Source organism: Urtica dioica, chromosome 1, assembly GCF_054948205.1.
Source record: "Urtica dioica subsp. dioica isolate 48M chromosome 1, U.dioica_male_clone48M_v1_H2, whole genome shotgun sequence".
Classification (NCBI taxonomy): domain Eukaryota; kingdom Viridiplantae; phylum Streptophyta; class Magnoliopsida; order Rosales; family Urticaceae; genus Urtica; species Urtica dioica.
Genome location: NC_142756.1, coordinates 33,048,338 through 33,055,096, shown reverse-complemented (window position 1 = coordinate 33,055,096; position 6,759 = coordinate 33,048,338). Strand labels below are relative to the sequence as shown.

General features: G+C 36.0%; 1 long non-coding RNA gene across 1 annotated transcript; it reads left to right on the top strand.

Moving 5' to 3' along the window:
- The first annotated feature begins 510 nt into the window (after window positions 1-510).
- Window positions 511-1,041, top strand: LOC149407908 (uncharacterized). Its single transcript, XR_016294531.1, has 3 exons — window positions 511-543; window positions 657-815; window positions 931-1,041. It is a non-coding gene; the product is annotated as an uncharacterized LOC149407908 (long non-coding RNA).
- The last annotated feature ends 5,718 nt before the right edge of the window (window positions 1,042-6,759 follow it).

Sequence of the window (6,759 nt, the reverse complement as noted above, 5' to 3'; positions counted from 1 at the left end):
TAAGATGCCTTGAACCATCTAGAGATGATTTACTTTTTTTTTTTGGAAAAATTCCTCTTGCTAATTGCAGATTTACCCACACCGACTTTGGACTGTTTTCTCTTGATTAATTGCTTTTTTATTCTTCTTGGTTTTTTGATTTGGCGTCTCTCCCCGCATTTTTTTTCCTACCCGTGCTCTCAGCGGACTCAATCCGTGACCCGATTCTTCACTCTGCTGCAACTCGTCGGTCAATAGACCGTTCTCACCCTAACTCCGGCGACGAGACTGAACTCACACGGACAAGAAGGTCACGGTATGCTTTCTTTGTGAACAAACAGATTCGCGAGAATGGGTATGCTTTCCCACCATTGTTGCAAAACAAAGCTTTTTTTATCGTACTATCTGGCTCATCTTCAATCATCCCCGATTCGATATCTCTTCAGACAAATTTTAGGCCGTAATTCGTAGCCAATGAGTTCACTCTATATATTCCCAGCCATTCAGAGCAACAATATCACTGTATCATCGGGAGCAAGAACGGTCTTGGAATGCTATTCATAGGCGGGGAAAAGCAATCAAATTTCTCAACAATTTAATGATTTGATCTTAATGTAAAATATATTTTTCCAATCTTTAATTCTGTTAATCACTCTTTATCTTTTGGTGAAGACCAGGTGGTTGTTGGACCCGCTTCTCTCTCTGTTTTATCAATCCACATATGCCATCCTTTGTTGAAGCAACGGTGTGAGAAAGATAAAGGGCAAGATTGGCATAAGATTGCCCACATCCTTGAAATCAAGTTCCAGTAAAGCAACATCTGAATCTTATTAAAGGTAAATTATTCATTTATTATTTTTCAATTTGTCTGATAAGTTATATACATGCTATGGCTCTCCCTTACCATTTAAATTTTATTAGACTCTAATGCTGGTTTCTTTGTTCGTAAAGGGACAAAGGAAGCCTGTGCCTTTGCATAGTGTTATGGTTCTTGAGGTCAACCAGTACTTGGAGAACGTTCCAGCACGTGGTGTAGATGATTCTCATGATTAACGATAAAGTTTGTGGAATCGATTTTGAATTGTTATTATTAAATTTTACGTGCTTGGTCTGGGAATCGAAGGACATGAATGATAAAATGCTAGGTTTGAGAACTTAAGAACTTGATTTATTATTACGACTACTCTGATTTTTATTTACTTATGTCAATTTTTTTTTAAGTATGCCACTGACTATATATTTCCTTGAAATGTTTGCACTGATTATGAGAGTCTCTAAAAAATTTTACTCCCTAAGTATTATATATTGTTGAAATATTTCATAACTTAGTATTCATTTGTAACCTCATGCTTTGAAGAAAAACTTGATAAATTAAATCATACATATATTAATTATTTACTGATTACAACTACAAACACCACGTGCGAAGCACGTGTTTCTATAAATGAGGTTCTCAGGTGTTCGAATTCATCCATAAATCTTTGAGAAATATTCGAAAGAGCCATGAAGTTGTTCAAAGTGTATCATATATCATCATCTTCCACCAATCAAAGTTTATACATGATATGCTATAATTGAATTATAGTCTAAAATCGTTACAACAAGAGACCTTACATTTCATGTTTAGCATATATATATGTAGCTCCCAAACCCTAATCTAATGAAAAACATCGTATAACATTTCATTCTTTAAAAAAAATCATGAACATTTACTTATATATAGTAAACATGTCATTATTTTCACTTATAAACATTTGCAAAGATTTGCAACACATTTATTATGAAATTGTAAATATCAAACTTATAAATATTCAATTACATCACTTACAAAATTCATATTTCTTTTTATTATAAAAATGCAAATCTTAAATTGTGAACATCCGCACATAAAATATAAATAACTAAAAAAAATTAATTTAAAACGAGTGTTTTATACATTTTTAAAAGTTAAAAAGAGTATTTTTTTCCATTTTTTCCATAAATATACAGGTATTTAAATAAATGATCGTTCTATTTATGTCCAATGAATAACATGTAATAACGTGAGGATGACATTTGAGATTTCATTTTTTTTATAATGTCCCTGTAATATCTCGAAATGCATCATATGATGTGCAAGAAACTGGCTCATCACAATTATCCATGATTTTATAAATATTTTCAATAAATGTCTAACATAATCGTGGAATAAATGCAAAAACACCAATGAATAATTGCATTCAAAGTCTGAAGAAGAAAATGCAATATGCAAGAATGGAATGGAGGTCAATAATACTAATACTATATAGCAACGTGCTAGATTTGGAAAGACTCATATTAAAGTGTACGATATAACAACAACTAAGTAGATACCCCTCTGGATACGGCGTCCAATGCAATCACACCTAATTTATACTTTCCTTTAGTTTGTGTCACTATTTTCTCTTTGGATTTTTGGGTTCTGTCAATGGTTGGTGTCTATATCGAATTCATAGCATGCATAATTGAAATTATCCCTTCCAAAAAAAAAAAAAAGATTTGAAATTATAATTACTTGGCCACATCGCTAGAACCAAGTAACATGAAATGTTAGTGCTTTAATCATAAAATCATCATGTCACAACTTTATTCGTAACAAATTTAACTCATAAAAAAAAAAAAAATAAATAAATAACTTAGCTCTTACGTACTCATAGATAAACCAATTGGGTATTTCACAACACAACCACATGATAATCATATAGGAAAACATTTCACTGAAAAACTTGACGCTTTAATCCACTTGTGGCCAATCATTGATTGTGTTTTAGCTGTGAACACTAATAACATTCGGTGCTTTTTTGTTGAATTGAAACAAAGTGTGTTTATATTATTTTTAGCCAAAGGTCTAGTAAATGAGAATATCCCAATAAACCGTGTTTTTCAGTTTAGAGAAGAAGAAGAAGAAAAAGGCAAAAGAGAGACTAGAAATGTCCACGTCAGACAAAACAAGTGGGCCCAGTTGTAACGACCCATGTTGATAATGGCACTCTCTGCCGACAGAAAAACAGAAGGAATAAAGCGAAAAACCTTCACGTGACACTACGCAGCAGCCAAAGAGGCCTTTGCCAACAGAATGAAAAATATGTGCTCATAACTTCATTTGGAGTTTGGAACAAAAATGTGTTCATAACTTCATATATTTTTCATCCTGTGCAAATGCTCATCTTCTTTTTTTTTTTTTTTTTTAGTATTTCGTCCCTCATATGATAATATATCATGTAGTATATACTCAAATGTATACATAATAATATATAGATATAAATTAGAGCAAACTACCAACTTAGCCAATTTGATACATGGTTTTTAGGACCTAACCAACATTTGATAAATTTTTCAATCTACATATTTACTGAAATTTACGAATATAAAATAACGAACATACCCTTGTGTAATTTGAATCATGAAAACTAAACACTAACCAACGTTTTAGTCAACCTATTTAGAAAGTCAACTTTACCAGTTAGAATTCCATAATAAGCACTTGAGATTGAAATTTAAAATATTTAGAATGCAATAAATAAACATAATCTACGAATATAATATAGGAAATACAATAACTATTGATTATATCAATAAACCTAATATCAAAGGTGTAAAAGTGAAAAATAATTATTAGACAAGAAATTTTAAAAATAAACCAAAATAAATATATTTTTTAATTTTTTTAATTTCGTATTGCATTTTTGTCCCGGGTTTTTGAGATAGGCATGTTCTTTATATGTTGATGTATTTTTTTACATTTTCTTAGGTTTGTTTTTGAATTTTTAGTTCGGTAGAATGGAAACAGTTGGTAGTTAATGTGTGTTAATTTTTGTTAATTTATAAACTACTAATTTATTTTTGTAAATTTTAGTGTATTTTCTTTACCAAACTTATCTCTTTCAACTTTATCAAATGCAAAATATTTCAGAAGGAGAAAATGAAGATTGAAAAACATAAATTATTATACATGAAAAAAAAAATATTGTGGGGGTATAAAAATTCAAATATTTAAATATTATTTCGGATGGGCTTTGGCCCGACTAAAGCCCATAATCCATTTAAAGACCGGCCCACGGAATCAATTATGGGCCTAGTTCACTCTCGGCAGATCGGCCCAAGTCCAGCAACACTTCCCGGCTCGATGAAGGACTCCAGCTCGACCACGTCTTCCTGGTCAGAAGGATCGATCAGTCAAAGAGTAGACCACGCCGCGAAGACCGGATCTTGGACGACTTCAGCCTTGATGATGAGTGTGGATCGATGAACACGTGTCTTCGGCCAGAAGGTTCCATCTCGCCTATAAATAGAAGAGGAGACAACGATTTTCACACACGCAAGCTTCCAATCCCAGTTCTCAATCAATTATATTTTGTATTTACAGTCTTGAGCTCGTCTTATTGAGTTCGTCAGCTCGTCCTTTGTAACTCATTTCACGATCAATATAATTAATATTCTTCTATTATTACAGTTTTTATTTTTGTATTGTTTCTTATACGACGTCTTTCGAAGCCCATTTAAAATACAATATTTGAGCATTCTTTTATCTTTGATTGTTGATTGGCTTAAAAATCGATATCAGCAATTTGGCGCCGTCTGTGGGAAAATTCAAAAAGACCAATCTCGGAAGAAGCAGTTCGTAAAAAAAAAATTATCATGTCTTCCACTCCGACTCATTACGAATCCGGAGAGGAGATCCTCCCGGGGATCAGGGCAATCCTGGATATGCTGACCAAAAAAATAGATGAGCAAGCTGAGACCAACCGAGCTCTTAATGACCGGTTCAATACTCTCTCGACTCCTCAAAACACCCCGGACCCTCAAGCTAGTGGGATCCGGAGATATGACCGCTTCGGAATCTGCTCGTCAAGCAGCCTCGGTTGCGCAAACAAGCCGGGCTCTCCCTCCTGGAGTCCGTCTGGATTTCTCTGAGATACAGGTCGCCCAAGAAACGGACCAGTCTCCCTGCACAAGCTTTCAGCTCGGGGGTACGGCTAGCGAAGTCGTGGCAGAAGTCACGATCGACCCTTCCGGCCTCCCTCTGCCTCCCCTTGGGGGGACGCCATCCGGGTCCTTCCCGACTAATGCGGGACCTCTCCCTTCGGCGACCTATCAAACGTTCATCCGACAACGTTTTGGCGGGGTGAGTCAGACTCGACACAGCCCGGTTGGTGCGACCGCGATCGCTCCCGCACATACGGGACCTTGCCTCTTTCGCGAGGGCGAACCCAACATGACCGATTTAAGGAATCAATAACGGCCGAACTGAGAGCTGTTCGCTCAGAATTTCATTCTGCAACCAGCTCGGCCCCCGAGATAGATCGTCTCGTCGAAGAGACAAGGAGGACTCCTTTCGCCAAAAATATCACTGAAGTGCAACTGGGAGACACCGGAAAAGTTCGCCTTCCGCGATATAGTGGCACTTCAAGTCCGAAAGCTTTTATCTTGTCCTTCAGAGTCGCAATGGGACAGGTTATGCTCGCAGAGAGAGAATTAGAGGCATGATACTGCCAACTATTCGCTGAAAGCTTGTCTGGGTCCGCCTTAGAGTGGTTCTCCAAACTCGAGCCGAATTCCATCGATAGTTTTGACAAACTATCAACTGCATTCCTGAAACACTATTCGATGTTTGTGGAGGACGATCTGACCATAGCAGACTTATGGGTGTTAGGAATTCTTGCCCACGAGAAGATACTTATGTAAATTCTCGTTGAAATTATTAATAAAATAAAGTTTGACATTTATTATCTATTTGAATTGAAAGCGTTATTTCTTATTTAATGAGATTTATTAAACATTCATTATTCCATAGCCTCCGTATCTAACAGAGTCATGTGCTGGGCACCTGAGTTCGGGCGGTGTGCTAAAACATGATCGATGACTGATATACGCCTGGAAAACTATATCTAAAGTCATATATGTGGAACACATAGGTGAAGGCTGATCACTATGTGGGAGCATTCTACACTTGTGGTAAGTGTACGACCTGGACAAGTCTTGGTGTAGATGTGTCGTTTAAGGACCGTTACGACACACTAACCGAGGCCACTATGATGGTCACAATGAGACTTGATCTAAATCCTGAAGTGATCATGGACACTGGGTTATGTTACTGAGCTCTTTGACTCATTCGCTAAAAAGCTATTCATGCTAATCACAGCTTATGTCTTGGGAGTTTTCTCATAGCATAATTCGAGTGGGAAATGATTTACAGATACAGAATCCAGCCTTCCTGAAAGAAGGTTAATGTTCTCTCACCTAAGGGTTGATTCCAGAACCGATAGATTGCGCGCACTTTCGAAGTAAGTAACGTTCGAAAGAATCTTTCGCTGGGGAAGCAACAATGCTTAGGGCTGATATGTATCAAGAGAAGTATAACGGAAAAATTGACTTCTCTTGATCACAAACTGACTATATCAGTGGACACTCGTCACGATGAGTAAATATAATTCTAGTATAAAGGAGAGTTCAGTCTTGGCTTACAAGGTGGAGTATTTGACCAAGATTAGACGAATCGATGGACAAAAGAGAAAGGACTATTTCGTCTTTTTCATCGGATTTGTTAAGCTCCTATTACTAGGTCCATAGTCCCCAATTCGGCTCTGATAAAGGCGGATAAGAACTTTCGTATAATAGTGTTTATCATTATTAATCTCACTTGCTGTAATTGTGATTGACAGCATTAATTCTGGAAAACGGGTATTTGCATAATTAAATAAATATTTATGGTAGAATTGTTTATTTATTGTTTGATCAAGTAAATAAACAATTATTAATTAT